The sequence below is a fragment of the Herpailurus yagouaroundi genome, unplaced genomic scaffold (assembly GCF_014898765.1).
Source record: "Herpailurus yagouaroundi ecotype Mexico unplaced genomic scaffold, PumYag 207, whole genome shotgun sequence".
Taxonomy (NCBI): domain Eukaryota; kingdom Metazoa; phylum Chordata; class Mammalia; order Carnivora; family Felidae; genus Herpailurus; species Herpailurus yagouaroundi.
The window spans coordinates 1,833,224-1,849,818 of NW_024412438.1; positions in this window are offsets into that span (position 1 = coordinate 1,833,224).

The following is a 16,595-nucleotide window of genomic DNA, read 5'->3' on the forward strand; positions in this document are numbered from 1 at the left end:
TGTAACTTGAGTAGTAGAATTTGGTAAGCCCGGTTTCTGAGCAAGACAGTCACTCCACAGTCACATAAGTGATTATGTGGCTTCACTGGAATTGAAAATGTGGTGTGAGGGCTCCCCCAACAGCCCCTATGACCAGTTTGTACAGGAAATAGAGAATCCTGCCTGTCTCGAATAATCCTTTCACTTTCCCACTGCCAAACGCCTGGCTCTTGGGGGACGAGCCTCTTACTCGATGCACTGGATTCTGACAAGACGTGGTTGGCCTGACTCTCTCTATGACTTTGGGCAAGTTACCTCAGTTTCCCCATCAGCAACGGGGGTCGTCCTGCGACCTACCACATAGAGTCGTTGGAGGGATTAAATGAGCTAATAGGGGTAAATCGTCAGATCAATAACTGCTAAATTACAACTGGCCATTGCTATCTTGTTTTTCTGTTGTAGGTTAAACGCATTTCCTCCTTTTTTGAGTTTTTGTTGGGCTGGAACACAGTTGATCGTGCCCTCAGACATTTTTAGTTGAATACAGCTGACGTACAATGTTAGGCTGGTTTCAGGCGTACAACATCATGATTCTACAAGTCTGTCCATTATGCCACACTCCCCACGAGTGTAGCTGCCATCTGTCACCCTACAGGCTATTACGGCACCATTGACTGTGTTCCCTCTGCTGTGCCTTTCATCCCCTTAACTTACTCCTTCCGTACCTAGAAGCCTGGAGCCTCCCTTCCCCTCCACCCAATTTGCTATCTACCCACTCCCCACCCCTCCTCTGGCCACCACCAGTTTGCCCCCAGTATTTATAAATCGGACTCTGCTTTTTGTCTGTTTATTCATTTGTTTTGTTTTTGAGATCCCGCATGTAAATGAAATCAAACCGTATTTGTCTTTCTCTGTCTGACACATTGCACTTAGCATAATGCCCCGGGTCCATCTGTGTTGTTGCGAATGTCACACCCTCAGACATTTGAAGGTTCTGACCCAGAACATATCCCCAGCACTGGATGTCCATTACTAACCTTTCCCCTTCCAGCAGCCACAGCCAGCTTCCAGACTTTTCTCCTGAAGCTCTTTCCGTCTTCCCTGGAATCACGTCCTCACCCCCCTGGAAGTTTTGCATTTGCCAGTCCAGTCGTGGAGATCTGGTTCAGGACTTAGAACCGTGGATAGCATGTACGGACTATCGTTAATAAGGTGGTATTGTATATTTGAAAGCATAAAAGGGAGTGGACCGTAAAAGTTTTCATCACAAGAGACAAGTCTGTAACTGTGTGACTAGACTTCTTATGATCATTGCACAATACATACGACTACTGAGTCATCGAAAAAAGAGTTATAATGATGAAGGAGTTCGTTACAAGTGGTGTTGGGGGGGGTGGCTCAGTCGGTTAAGGGTCCGAATGTCGATTTCAGTTCAGGTCACGATGTCACGGTTCGTGAGATCAAGCCCCAGGCTGGGCTCTACACTGGCAACGCGGAGCCTGCTTGGGGTTCTCGCTCTGTCCCTCTGCTTCTCATGCTCTCTTTCTCTCTCAAAAGAAATGAACTAAAAGATTTTTAATTTAAAATTGATGCGGGGATGTTAAACACCTAGCATTTTTCATAGCCAGCTCTGTGGCAGCAGACAGTTTGGTCTGGGAGCAAATGACAGGACAATGGCTGTGATGACGCTGGAGGCCAGCTGGCTGAGCAGGCGGCCGGCGGCTCCCAGTGCAGACGGATTGCGTGTGTGATAGAGAAGTAACTACCCAGCAAAAGGAATGATTTCAGGTGTCTTTTGCCCACAGGACTCTTGAACATATTTTGGTGGCATGTTTTCCGAGGGTAAAAGGAGCTCCAGGAAATCATTCAGTCATTTTATTGTAGATGTTGTAATTTTGAGCTTATTGTATGTATATTGCAGAATAAAGCAAATACACAAAGCTGTTGGTGATGTTAGAATCCAAGATTATATATATGTATATGTATATATATATTTCATAAAATTTATATATATACACACACGTATAAAACCTTGGATATACATATATGTATATATGTTTTTCTTCAAAAAGCTTCATTTTTTCCATTTGGTCTGTGGCTCGGGAGAGGGCTCCAGGATGCTTATAAAGCTGCCTATTGTCTGCAGAGAGAGGTCCAGGCACCAGCCCTGGCATCAAGGGGCTGTCAGGGGGGCTTCAGAGGCTCCCGGTCATGCCTGAGAGGGAGCCTTTCGAAGAGATACTCGCCCAGCCCAGCCTGGGGGCCAGGCAGCCTGCAGAGGTGAGTCAGGGCATCGCCCGTCTTCTTGATGACTTGCGCCTCCTCATCCAAGAAGTGGTTCTCCGGGAAGTCACAGAGCTGGGGCTGCCTGCAGAACCCAGGGTGTGTAGGTGCAAAAGGGCCTGGTTCAGGCCGTTCTCCAGAAGCAGGGCGGCTTCCATGGCCTCACTCTTCTTCCGAGGGCTCCTGCACGTCCTGGAAGCGGGTGCGGCTGCCGCACTGGTTTTGCATCTTCAAGAGATGCTTAGTGCCCACGTGCTTCTTCTCACCAGCTTGCAGAAGTGGCCCACACCTTCCAGAGCCACATCATCACGTGGAAATGGAAGGCCAGAGAGAGCTACATGTAGGAGGCCCACAGGTGCAGGTTGACCAGGTGTGGACGGTGGCCTCTTCCTTGGTAGAGTAATTCTGACAAATCTGGGAGCTCATGGTTGATCCGTAATAAAGAGCTCAGCTCAAAATAGGGTGTTGGTTAGGGGCGCCTGGGTGGCTCAGTCGGTTACGCATCCGACTTCGGCTCCGGTCATGATCTCACGGCTCATAAGTTCGAGCCCTGCATTGGGCTCTGTGCTGATGGCTCAGAGCCTGGAGCCTGCTTCAGATTCCGTGTCTCTCTCTCTCTCTCTCTCTCTTTCTCTCTCTCTCTCTCCCCGCCCCTGCCCCACTCACGCTCTGTCTCTTTCTCTCTCTCAAAAATAAATAAACATTAAAAATTAAAACCAACCCAACCAACAAAAAAACTAGAGAGTATTTTTCATCTTCACTGTGTGTTGCTTCTGGGTTAGCAGGTGTTCTGATCCACAGGGATCCAGTGGCAGAAACTCCGTCACTTAGAACACCGCTGCTCTCTGAGGCGGTGGGAAGGAAGGTGCTGGAAAGTACACCCACGCGTCTGCTCATGTTTCATCGGTCCACGTGAGTTATGCGGCCATGTCCAAATTTAGGAGGGTGGAAAAGTTCTGTCTCATTGTGGCAGATCCTGTAATTTTTGTAGGAAGTACTTTCCTCCTCTCCGCCAGGGACCGAGGAGCTGATTGTACGACTTGTTGTGGCTGAGGACTGCGGTGGCTGTGACAGCACGCTGGCCCAAAGCAGAGGCTCTAAGAGGCGTGTCGGGCTTTCACTTCCTCCTTTACACTCCTGCCCTCCAGCAAAAGAAGAGTGGGGCCCCAGGAGCCACGGCTCCTTCCTTTGGACGCCTGGTTTGGGCGACACGGGTCAGTGATCCAGAACCCGGAGCCAAGCCCAGCAGAGCAGTGGCTGAATCTCGGTCCTGGGAGCTGACTGAATTTGTTGTGATAAGCCCCCATGATCTTGGATTGTTTGTTACTGAAGCCCAAACTGACTAATACACCTGTCAAGGACTCGGAAAGAAGAAGAAAACAGAATGTTGGTGAAGAGCCCCAATGACTTCCACATTGACCACCTGTTTTTAAAAAATAAGCTTACTTATTTATTTGAGAGAGAGAGAGAGAGAGAGACGGAGAGAGAGGGAGCGAGAGAGGAGCCCAAGCAGGCTTCACATCATCAGTGCAGAGCCCAACTTGGGGCTTCTACTCATGAACCACGAGATCATGACCTGAGCCGGAACCAAGAGTCAGAGGCCACCCAAGTGCCCCGCGTGCTGCCGGCCTCTTAACGAAGGAGGCGTCGTGAACACCATGGCACCTGCTGCTAGCCCACACGTAGGTGGAAGGCTGTAGGAAGCGGGTATTCGGGTGAGGCTACGCACGGCGGACTCCTTGCTCTTTGCAAAGGGTTAAGAGTAGCTTTGAAGCAGAGAGAGCCGATCTCATCAAAGTCAGCCCCGCTGACAGTGGACGGCTGGCAGCCGTGTGCGCCTGCTGAGTGCACCCTTGCGAAATGTTTCATGCATGTTTCATCAGGACTCCGGTCCACAGTGCCAGTATGTGGGGAGTACAGGGGTCACAGCGTGGTAAACCCCGGTACGAGAAACAGCACCTTGGGAATGTGGCCACTTTATGGGGGGGGGCGCTATTCTGGTTTAAAAGTGACACAAGGTATAAATAGGGGCGCCTGGGTGGCTCAGTCCGTTAAGCGTCCGACTCCTGGTTTCAGTTTGGCTCATGATCTCACAGTTCATGAGTTCGAGCCCCGCATCAGGCTTCACCCTGACCGTGCGGAGCCTGGATGTGACTCTCTCTCTGCTCCTCCCTCGCTCCCTCTCTCTGTCACAAAAATAAATAAATAAACTTTACAAAAATTTCGTAAGTTACAAAAGGTACCAGTAAATGTCATGCTTACGCCTTGGTTGGGTTCTAGTTTGAAGAAACTACAAAAGCATTTGTTACTTGGTTTGGGAAATCTGACTGTAGCTTGGATGTTGGGAGGTAACAGGTATTTTTGATAATATTCCTAGGTGTGAAAAAGTATCAAGGCCATTTGGAGATTTTTTCCCCCTATTCTAGGAGGAGCAGGCTGAAGGATTTAGTGGCTAAATATGATATCTAATCCAGTTTCAAATGGTTCAGCAGTAAATTCACACAGGTAAACACAGACCCGTATATAATATTTGCAGTTGAGGGGAAATGTTAACATTTCTTGAATCTAAGTGATGGGTATACAAGTGTTCATTATCTTCTTCTGTCAAATTTATATTTGAAAGTTTCCATAATATAAAAGCTGGAAACAAAACAAAGCAAGATGGGAAGAGGGCAATGAAATCCAAATCTGTGCTCAAAATGTTGCCCTGGTCCAAAAGTCCACAAAGTAAACGCAGTCGTGACTTGTTTTGTCTTCCCTGCTTCTGGGCCATTTTATTTCAGGGATTCTGAGACTGAAGGGTTGCCCTTGACCTTGTTCATTCTCCATCTTTTTCTCTTTACAAAGAGCCATCCCTCGATTAGGGAGAGAGATCAATAATCGCACTTCACTTGACATACAGCCCGTCTGGAGGAACCGTATCTTACTGGATTGTCTGCTGCTTCTTAGTTTTAGAAAGAGCAACATGATATTAAATACATATGATGCATGTCCTTGAACTTGATGTGTTATTCTTTTTCCTGTATTGCCACCTATTGTGCCTCATGGGACTGAGCATTTCTTGCTTCTTGAAGGTTAATTTCACCTCTGCTCCAGACCACATCCTTTCCTGATGCCGCCGGCTCTGATCTGCTCCTGTGCTACCCTCAGACTTCACGTAGTCTCTTTTGACTCTCGGCCTTCAGCACAACACACACATATGTGCACACACCCACAGACACGCACACACAGTTACACACACATGCTCACACACACACATGCTCACACACACGCACACAGCCACATACACGCACACACACAAAGTTACACACACATGCTCACACACGCAGTTACACATGCTCACACACTCATGCAGATACACTTACACACATGCTCTCACACACACCCACACACATGCACACATGCAGATACACTTACACATGCACACATACTCCCGCAGATACACTCACGCACACACGCTCACACACTCATGCAGATACACATGCGCTCACCACACACAACGTTCACAAACTCACGCAGATACACTCACACATACATGCACACACACACACGCTCACACAGTCATGCAGATACACTCACACTCATGTTCATATGCTCACACAGACACACACATGCACACACACACAGATACACTCATGCACACATGCTCACACACTCCCGTAGACACACACACAGTGCTCACATACTCACGCAGATACACGCACACACACATGCTCACACACTCAGACACACATGTGCACACACAGATACACTCACACACACGCTCACACATGCACTCGCACATACACACACATTCACGCATGCACACTTGCACATACACAGACTCTCACGCACATCTGTTGCCTCCATTTTAAAAATAATTTATTTGGGGCCACCTGGGTGGCTCAGTCGGTTTAGCGTCTGACCTTGGCTCAGGTCATGACCTCATGGTTCGTGAGTTCGAGCCCCGCGTCAGTCTCTGTGCTGACAGCTCAGAGCCTGGAGGCTGCTTGGGACGCTGTGTTTTAGCCTATCCTAGCACAGCGTGGCCTCACTAATGCCTGGAGATAGAGATCACACCCTCTAGTGGGGACCATCCTGTCTCAAGAAAACGTGTCTGGGAAACCTCTGACCTCCAACTTCCTTGCTCATTTGGGTTTGCTGGGGTCATTTGCCCAGAATGGAGGAAATACCTGCTTAGTTTTACATTTGCATGGAGACTCCACCCTGACGGGGTTTGCACGACAAATCCCGAGGTATGATCACTGTAGTGGCCAAGAACAACTCCGTTCCTGACAGATGTGATGAGCTCTTTTCTCGTAGGGATTTGAATTCCAGACCGTATGCATAATGGGTGGCCCAAAGGTCTAAATCCATGGTGGTATGACAATCCAAATTCTAGTCCTCCGTGTCCGGGGTGTAAGCAAGCTTTCTACCCTATTGTGTTCATTGGTGTTGCTAGAACTCAGTCAGAGGCAATGCCAAGAACTGGCTAGCTCAGCACTATCGAAAGGAACCGTGAGTCCTTCCAAGACATTCCCAGGAGAAGTGCAGAGCTCAGAAGGCTTTCTATAGCCTTCCAAAACTGAGACTGAGCACATAGATGCTCAGCAAACACCTGTTGAATAAATACATAGATGAATGAATGAGTGAATGAAAGAATGAATGAAAGGAGCCAATTTGTAGGTCTGCTATTTCTGCCATATATCAGCCTGGGAAGCTACTGACATTATCTCCTCACACGGTCTGTCAGATCATCCTGTACCTTATATCTGAGCCGATACCATGATGGACGGTACCACGTGCAGGCCCCACATTTGGTATAGGGGACGGTTCCAGAAGAGCCAAGGCATTACTTTATGTGCCGCAGGCCCTGGGCCTGGGAGATTATCTCGATTTCCCAGTAGACCTGGCCATGTCACTGTCTCTTCCTGCCACCTCACTGCCCCGTTTTTCCTGCAGGACAGTTAGCTTTCTGCTCGGCCTGGCTGTGAGGGTAACCGTAATGGCAACCTGGACCTCATTCGAAGCTATCGGAATTTATTGGCCCACGTGGCAGACAGACCGGAATGTTCTGAGCAGTGGGTTTCAAACGTCACACATGGCCTCAGCTTGCTGGGGGCCAAGAGTCTGGGATTTATTAGGTCTGGGGCGTTGCATTTCTAATACGGTTCCAGGCGAGGCTGACACCGCTGGCCCAGGGACCACACTTTGAGAACCACCAAAGGGTGAACTCCCTTGACACTGGGCAAATGAAGCAAGAGCCCTCTGCTTTCGTTCCCCTGCCCCTAAAATGTCTTTGGCTGGGGTCTCAAGTTAATGGGAGAAAAGCAGTTCAGGCTTGACCGAAACAGGAAACAGAAGAACCTGATGGGAGGGGCCCTGAACTCCTGCGTTAACCGGGCCCTTTCTTCTGGGGCTTAGCACCTGGTTGCCCTGCAGGCACCGATCAAGTTTCCGAGTGAAGCGAGCAGGTGGAGCCTTGGCCTTGTCGTCCTTCAGAACGGTTTTCCTCGTGTCCCGTGGTGAATAATGCAAAGCTTTACTGAGTCTGTCGTTCCACCCTCACGAGACAAATAATCACCCCTCAAGCTTTGGCCCCAGGACCAGTCTGCTGTAGAACGAGATCCAAGTTGAGTAAGGCGCCCGGGTGCGACTTTCTGGAAAAAGCTCTGGGGGCGCAGTTGCTAATCAGAAAATGAGTTACGGGGTCTCTGTGGTGGGAGGAAGAACTGGTATTAATTATGTTCCAGAAAAGGAAAAGCCGTGGGTAGTGTGACTTTAAAACCTTCAGTTGACTGGGAGGATAGATGTCACCTTTCATGTTCCCACAATGGAGACCTTAACAAAGGAAATGCATTTGGCTGAGGCGGGAATTAGAATATGTTGTGGGGCGGGGGAGGGGGTGACCCAGACTGAGTCTGAAAGGAATTCTGAGTTTTCTGGGTGTGCTGGTCTGCAGGTGTCTTAATGACGTGAGTTTATATTGGGAGCCTTTTGATTTCTGGCTGAAGGAGAGAGAAGTTTAAGGGCTGGGGAGTAGTTCCCAGGAAAAAAGATGAGAACACCAGCGTGAGAAAATTATTACTAGGTTAACATCAGAGTGCAAAGCTGAACGATGCGTTATTCCTGCAAGAAATGGAGTAGATGAACTCTCACGCCACAAACTCAGGCAAGGGGTGTGGCTTTTTAAATGCTTTCTGTTACACATTTTAATTTCCATTTTCTGTGGTCTATCGATGGCATTTTATTGCAGCCCATGTAAGACCAGACCCCATTTTTCCCACGGCTGTGTTCCCAGCGTTTGGGAAACGAATTCGATTCATGTGATAACTACCCTCTGAAATTTGCTGAGACATCTTCTGGAGCCCTATTGAAAATATAATAAATATTTCTAAATGTGCCGTCAGATGAAAGTTGTTAATTGCATTGTTCGACCCTTCTGTGTCTTTGCCGCATGCTTTTGGCTGCTTGACGCGTAATTTATCGAGAGCGTTGTGCTGTCATCTACTATCACAGTGATTCGTCAGTTTATTCCTGCAGGGACCATCACTTTTTGCGTGTATCTCTACTGAGTCTATTTAATAACGCGCATCCGTGTTTAGAATTGTTACATTGCTTGGGTAACTTTAACCTTTTTTTTAATGATTATTTTTTAGAGAGACAGAGAGAGAGAGAGAGAGAGAGAGAGAGAGAGACCGAGCACGAGTGGGGGAGGGGCAGAGAGAGAGGGAAACACAGAATCTGAAGCAGGCTTCAGGCTCCGAGCTGTCAGCACAGAGCCCGACGCGGGGCTCGAACCCACGAACCTCGAGATCATGACCTGAGCCAAAGCTGGAGGCGTAACTGACTGAGCCACGCAGGTGCCCCTTTGCTTTCTTCATTTAAAAAATCCTCTCCTAGGATCAATATTCATATATTTCCCTTGATCCCCGCTTCCTAAATCTCACGTCACAGATTCTGCCCAACCGAGTTGTTTCCAGATGCAGCCTTTCTGTCTACGTGTTTATCAACAAGTTTTTTTTTTCTCTTTTGTAAATCGAGGTGAAATTCACACCATAAAATTAACCATTTTGAAGGGAGTGATTCTACAGCATGTCGTACAATCACAGGTGTCGCAGCCGCCTCCGTCTCATTCCAAGTTATAACAAGCTCTCCCCTTGTTCTGTTCTATGATGTACAGATGGTCCCCAACTTACGGTGGTTTGACTTGCAATTTCTTTGACTTTATGATGGTGCAAAAGCACTATACATTGAATAGAAACTGCACCTCGAGTTTTGAATTTGGATCGTTTCCCAGGCTGGAGACACTCCCTCGTGATGCTGGGCGGCACCGTGGCTCACAGGTAGCCACGTGATATCCTGGGTCGACAATCAACACAGTGTCAACCATTCTGTCTCCATACAACCCTTGTGTTTTTTTCAGTACAGGATTCAATGAGGTCACATGAGATATTCAACACTTTATTACAAACTAGGCTTCATGGTGGATGGTGTTTCCCAGCTGTCGGCTCACGTAAGTGTTCTGAGTACTCGTAAGGTTGGTGAGGCTAAGCGGTGATGCTCGGTAGGTTATGTGTTATAAATGCATTTTCAGCTTATGATGTTTTCCATTTACAACAGGTGTACCAGGATGTAACCCCACTGTAAGTCGAGGAAGATCTGTATTTTATTAGGCCTCATTCTGAGTTCTATTTTTGTTCAAAAAAAAAGAGATCCATGCACACCCCGTATCTTCTGGAGGAGGGGTGGCTGCCCTTGCCCTCAGTCCCTGTCCACTCTGCTGTTAGAATAACCATACATCTCAGCTGAGGTCAAAACGCAGATGAATGTCTCCAATCCTACCTCATCTGGCTGTGGTCGTTGTCCTGAGCTAGGGTTAACTAGGGTGGCTTCTTCTAACTCAGAGGAGTCCTGTCCTACTGACTTTATTTTTTAATTTGTTTTTGCTTTTCGAAATTGACATACGATTGGGGGGCTTGGGTGACTCAGTTGGTTGAGCATCTGCCTTTGATTTCGGCCCAGGTCATGATCTCACGGTTCGTGAGGCCGAGCCCCGTCTGGGGCTCTGTGCTGACGGTGCGGAGCCTGCTTGGGATTCTCTCTCTCCCTTGCTCTCTGCCCCTCCCCTGCTTGTGCTCTCTCTCCCCAAATAAATAAATAATACTGCTTGCTTGTTATAGATGCTGAGTGCTGGATTCCAAGAAAACCACAATGCCCACTAAGGGTTGTTGCTAGAGCACTGAGTGACTCTCCCCAGCTGCGTGCTTTAGAGTGAGGGTATGTAATTCCCACGCGTGGGATGGGACACTGCGGGGATCCAGCACCCTCCCCCCTTCCCCCCACTTTGTCCCTGTTGCCCTCCAGACATCCCCATAGGCAGAAAGGAGGGGCATGTGAACAGATGGCACTTTGGCCACTAAAATACAGACACACAGGAGGGGAAAGGTCTGATTTCCTCTTTCTGTTTGGCGCGGACCCCACTTCTCTAATCTGGCGCGGCAGGAATCGGGGGAGGGACAAAACGTTTTCCAAACGTTCTGATTGTAGGTGACAGGTTTGGGTGGGATACACCAGGGCTCCTGACTGCTCTTGCCGAGGTGTTCCGGTCAGGCGCTCCCACTCTGGCAACACGTTGACTGTGATTGTGGTTGTCTATTTTCCCAAATTTTTGCATTTGGCTTTCTCGTCATAAATTCTTTAATCCACTGGAAAGTTGGGAGGGCTGCATCAGGAAATCTGCAGAGTTGTTGCTGTTGTTGTTGTTGTTAAATGATACTCTGAGGCCCATACACCCAGGTACCAAGGGCACAGCATGGTGGTTGGTGGGGGCCGTCTGGAAGATAGTCGAATTGGGGCCTTTCGTGAATAAATGGTGCCTGAACGTTTGATGGCACTCAGATTCTTGTTCCCGAAGCCTCCATTGGATAAGGGGTCCTAGGATGACTCTGAAGACACGTTTCATGCGGAGGAAGGGTCATGGTCTTAGTCTCAGCCACCTGGTCGGACATCAGGAAGAGACTGAAGGGAGAACCCCCAGTCACCACCGTGTCCTCTGTCCTGTGGGCCGGTCACTGCACAGCCATGTCCCATGACTTGGCAAGGTCACCGCCGCCCTGGGAGGACACACACACCGTGGGTTCTGGAAATTCTCACTTCTTCGCAGCTTCTGCAATACTGTTCCCTTCCTTCTCAGGGGGGATCACCCACAGCCCCCTGTGTATTCGCAGGTCCATGGCAGCGACCAAACAAGAGAGGCAGCTCCGATGACCTGAATTTCATTTATAAGCTCAGTCATTTTACTTTGCTTCATTGAGTTTTTTTTCATGGATCTGATCACCACCTCACACATATTTTTTTCTATTTGTTTCTCCCACTGAAATAGAAGTTTGCTTTTTTCTGAACTGTATCACGATTGCTGAGAACAGCAAAATAAGTCAATGATGACAAAAATCAATATCCGTGGCATTAAGGCAGGTCTTTGGGTGACTCGAGTGGCAGTGGCGTAGAGCTGGTTGTCAGGACGCCCGACGCCCATCCACGGCCGGCCCCCTTGCTCCTCTCCCGAAGAGTGGAAGAGTGCTCTCTTCTACGTTGGCTGGCCTTGGGCTCACTCTCCTGCTATGAGGAGCCATCTTTGTGAGCGTGTCAGGCAGAGTCAGCCCTGCCCACACCTCAAGGCTCCTGGCTCACGATATCAGAGGAACGGCTTCTGGCTTTGGAGTTGGCATTGGCTGGAGCATTTCATTTTTAGCAGTTTTTGGTTAATGTTTATTTTTGAGAGAGAGAGAGAAAGAGACAGAGTGTGAGCAGGGGAGCGGCGGGGGGGGGGCCGCGCACAGAATCCGAAGCAGGCTCCGGGCTCCGAGCTGTCAGCACAGAGCCTGACGCGGGGCTCGAACCCATGAACCGTGAGATCATGACCTGAGCCGAAGTAAGACACTTAACTGACTGAGCCACCCAGGTGCCCCAATAGGCCACATTTTTAGAGGCTTTTTTAAAAATTTTTTTATTTTTTTATTTTTTTTTTCAACGTTTATTTATTTTTGGGACAGAGAGAGACAGAGCATGAACGGGGGAGGGGCAGAGAGAGAGGGAGACAGAATCAGAAACAGGCTCCAGGCTCTGAGCCATCAGCCCAGAGCCCGACGCGGGGCTCGAACTCACGTACCGCGAGATCGTGACCTGGCTGAAGTCGGACGCTTAACCGATTGTGCCACCCAGGCGCCCCTTTAGAGGCTTTTTAAAGTCTACCCAGTCTCAGCCTGAGGGCACACTGCTTTTGTGCACATACCCTTTCCTGAGGACTTTTCTGACCATTCAGTATGGTTTCTGAGCCCAGGGAGAAGTTCATCTACATGTGACTTCCCAGTTGCCTTAAATGAAAAGCCAGAGGCCAGACTGGTTTATTAGTAGGGCCACTCAGTCATCCTGGTTTGCCTGGTTTGTGACTATTGTCCCAGTGTAATTATTTTTTTTTAATTTTTAATGTTTATTTTTGAGAGAGAATGGGAGAGAGAGAGACAGAGAGAGAGGAAGAGAGAAAGCATGAGCAGGGGAAGGGCAGAGAGAGAGAGAGAGAGAGAGAGAGAGATGGAACCTGAAGCAGGGTCCAGGCTCTGAGCTATCAGTACACAGCCCTATGCAAGGCTCGAACAGATGAACCTTGAGGTCATGACCTGAGCCAAAGTCGGAGGCTTAACCGACTGAGTCCCCCAGGCTCCCCATGTCCCAGTGCAATTATTAAAGTCCCTCTTTTACTCTTGAGTGGATCCAGTTTGGACAAGAAGTTATGCCTCCTCCTCCTCTCAGGCTCTGCGTGATCCGCCCACCCCTCCTGACGTACTTCTTTGTCCGTATCTCCTAATATCACCCCCCTTCCTCCTCTGCTGTGGCCACACTCAGCTCCCTACTGTTCCTTGAGCTTCTGGATGCTTTTCCCCCCCACCCCTTCACAGGACCTGTTCCTATTTCTGTGAACCCTCTTCCATGGATATCTGCATAATCAATTCGTTCAAGTCTTAAATTTTACCTTCTCCTCGAGACGTAGTCTGACCACCCGATGTAAAATCGCAACCCTCCCTCCTACATCACTGACCCCCTCATTCCACTCTGGTGTTTCTTACCTCAGTAAGTTTCTATAGCTTTACATGTACCTCATGTTTATTGTTCCTCTTCCTGCTAGGAAATGGGCTCCGTGAGGGTAGGGACCTCGTGTTGTTCTGTTCCCCAGTGTAACAGAAGATCCCAGAATGCCTCACACAGAGCGAGCATCAGTACACATTTGGTGAATGAATGAGTGAAGGAAGGAACGAAAACTTACGTTGTCTGTGTTCTGTTTCCTCAAAGACGTGGCAGGTGACTGTCTATCTGTGAAGATCCAAGGCGTTACTAGCTGATGACGACTTACTAGTTTCCCTAAACTGCATATAGCTTTTTCATTTTTATTTCCCAGGGGAGCTACACCTTTTCATGGCATAGGGCTTGGCTGTTTTCTCACAGACCAATTTAGGGGAAATTCGGAAGAGAGGCAGATCTTTCAGAGCCCTAGAAACCATCCCACAGAAGCAACTCTCTATTTTACCTAAAAGACAGGCTGAACCAGCAGAAATGGTTCTGGAAGTAAAGAAAGTATCAATGTTGGCATCATGCCATGCGGTTTATGGAGCTCTCTCAATCCCACTATCCAACGGAACCCTGATCGCAGCACTTCCTGCTATCCCTCTTTAGTTCAGGCGGAAACAGAGCCAGAGAAAACGATGACTTCCTGTATGATATATGGCTGGTTCAATGGCAGAGTGGTGAAGTGGCAAAGGGACTTCACACACCTGTGTGAAGGGACTTCACACCACACTGTCTGAGGTCCCTTCGTAACTTCTGTCAGGCCACCTCTGCGTCACGTGTGCCTTTTGGGGTCTTCGGGAAAGTGTACAAGACGCAGAGCATGTCGCGACCCACAGTGTGTGAGAGGATGTCGTCCAGTTCCGGGATGGACACCAAGGGAGCAAGGCCATGGGCGTTTCCTACCCAGATGCAAATGGACATTTTATGCAAGATTTTCATGAGAGACAGAGAAAGACTCTTTCTTGGGACATTTCGCAGTCCCCTCCTAGTGTCTTTCTACCCTCAGGACCATGACAACCGCACACACAATAATAATGAGACTTACCAGGTAACAAGCACTATGTGTTGTGGACTATTCTGAGTGCACTGCACCTGTTAATTCGCCTACATCTTACGTCAACTCTGTGTAGCATGATTATTAGCGCATTTCCCACGAAAGGTCCCAAAAGCACATTTGAGCCCATGCCACAGCTAGAAATTGGTGGACAGGGGATTTCAACCCACGTGGCCCATGCTCCAGAAAAGCGCCTGCCGTCCAATTGAAATATAATGCAAGCTGCATGTTTGGCTTTAAAAAAAATTTTTTTTAATGTTTATTTTTGAGAGAGACAAAGAGACAGAGCGCAAGCAGGGGAGGGGCAGAGAGAGAGAGGGAGACACTGAATCCAAGGCAGGCTCCAGGCTCCAAGCTGGCAGCACAGAGCCCGACGCAGGGCTCGAACTCACGAACCGTGAGATCATGACCTGAGCGAAGTCGGACGCTTCACCGACTGAACCACCCAGGCGGCCCACCGCATGTGTGATTTTCAATTTTCTAGTAGTTACATTAAAAAGGGAAAAGAAACATCCATGTAGGTACCTAGGGAGTCTTATGCTGAGTGAAATAAGTCAAAGAAAGACAAATACCGTGTGATTTCACTCCTAGGCGGAATCTAAAAAGCAAGCAAACAAAAGCAGAAGCAGGCCCATCGATACAGAGGGCAAACCGGTGGTGGCCAGAGGAGGGGGGATGGGAAGAGATGGGCAAAATGGGGGAGGGGAACTGGAGGTACAGCTTCCAGCTCTGGAAGGAATAAGTCACGGGGATGAAAGGCACAGCAGAGGGAACACAGTCAATGGTGCCGTAATAGCCTGTAGGGTGACAGATGGCAACTATGCTCGTGGGGAACGTGACATAATGGATAGAGATGTGCATTCAGTGTGTTGTACCCCTGAGACTAATGTGACATTGTGTGTCAATCGTACTGCACTAACAAATAAGCAAATGTACAAAGAAACAAATGAAGTCAATTTTAATAAAGTGTGCGATTTAACCCAATATATCAAAAAATTAATACTTCAACGCACAGTCATAAAAATTATTCACATGATCGTTCACATTTTGGTCCTAAGTCTTCGAAGTATTGTGTGCATTTTACTCCTAGAGCACGTCTCAGCCTGGATTCTAAATTTTAATCAGAAATCCTTAATCTGTATTTAGATTTCATTAAATCTCTGGTTGAAAAAGTAGATTTACATATTCAAGTTACTTCAATCGTACCCCAGGTATTCCAGTAACCGGATCAAGTACGAGTTTTTATTTATTTATTTATTTTTATTTATTTTTAAAAAAAATTTTTTTTTCAACGTTTATTTATTTTTGGGACAGAGAGAGACAGAGCATGAACGGGGGAGGGGCAGAGAGAGAGGGAGACACAGAATCAGAAACAGGCTCCAGGCTCTGAGCCATCAGCCCAGAGCCCGACGCGGGGCTCGAACTCACAGACCGCGAGATCGCGACCTGGCTGAAGTCGGACGCTTAACCGACTGCGCCACCCAGGCGCCCCGAGTACGAGTTTTTAAATTAAAATTAAATACAGTGTAAAGTTCAGTTCATCTACTGCACACGTGGAGGGTCCCATTGCCCCTGTGGTTGGTGGCTGCTGTGCAGGGACCACCAGCTCCCAGGCCCGCACCCCTGACGCCAGACTGCTCTGATTTCTGGGAGAGCCCCCTGCCCCCCGCCACTGTGGCTCAGCCCCGACTTCCCCATCCCTCAGCAGCTCCTATGATCTCCTCCTGAGCTTTTCAGATCTTCCGTCATTCGGCCCATAATCCCCATCTTTATTTTTAGCATTAACATCGAACGCCTTGAATTACACAGATGCCCACATCATGGGTGGAGAAGGCCGAACAACATCATAAAACTAAGAAAAAAATGACTGTCGGTTTTCCCTGTTAGCTCTGCTTAACATATGCGAGAATTCAGGACAAGGTAGGACTATCTCTCACCCACCCCCGCCCCCGGGGTGGAAATAATAGCTAGATTAGTTTGCATGTCAGAGCCTCTGCTTAACGAGGGTCCAAAACAGCTCCTTTGATGATGACCAAAACTCCTGCACAGCCTCTCTGCGTCGTCGGTGCGGGTGAACTGGGGAGAGGGAGACGACTGGCAAGAAATGGAAAAGGGGAAACGGCACCTTTCCGATCTGGTGTTCAGGGAGGACGTCCTTGCCTTTCTGCAGCCGAGA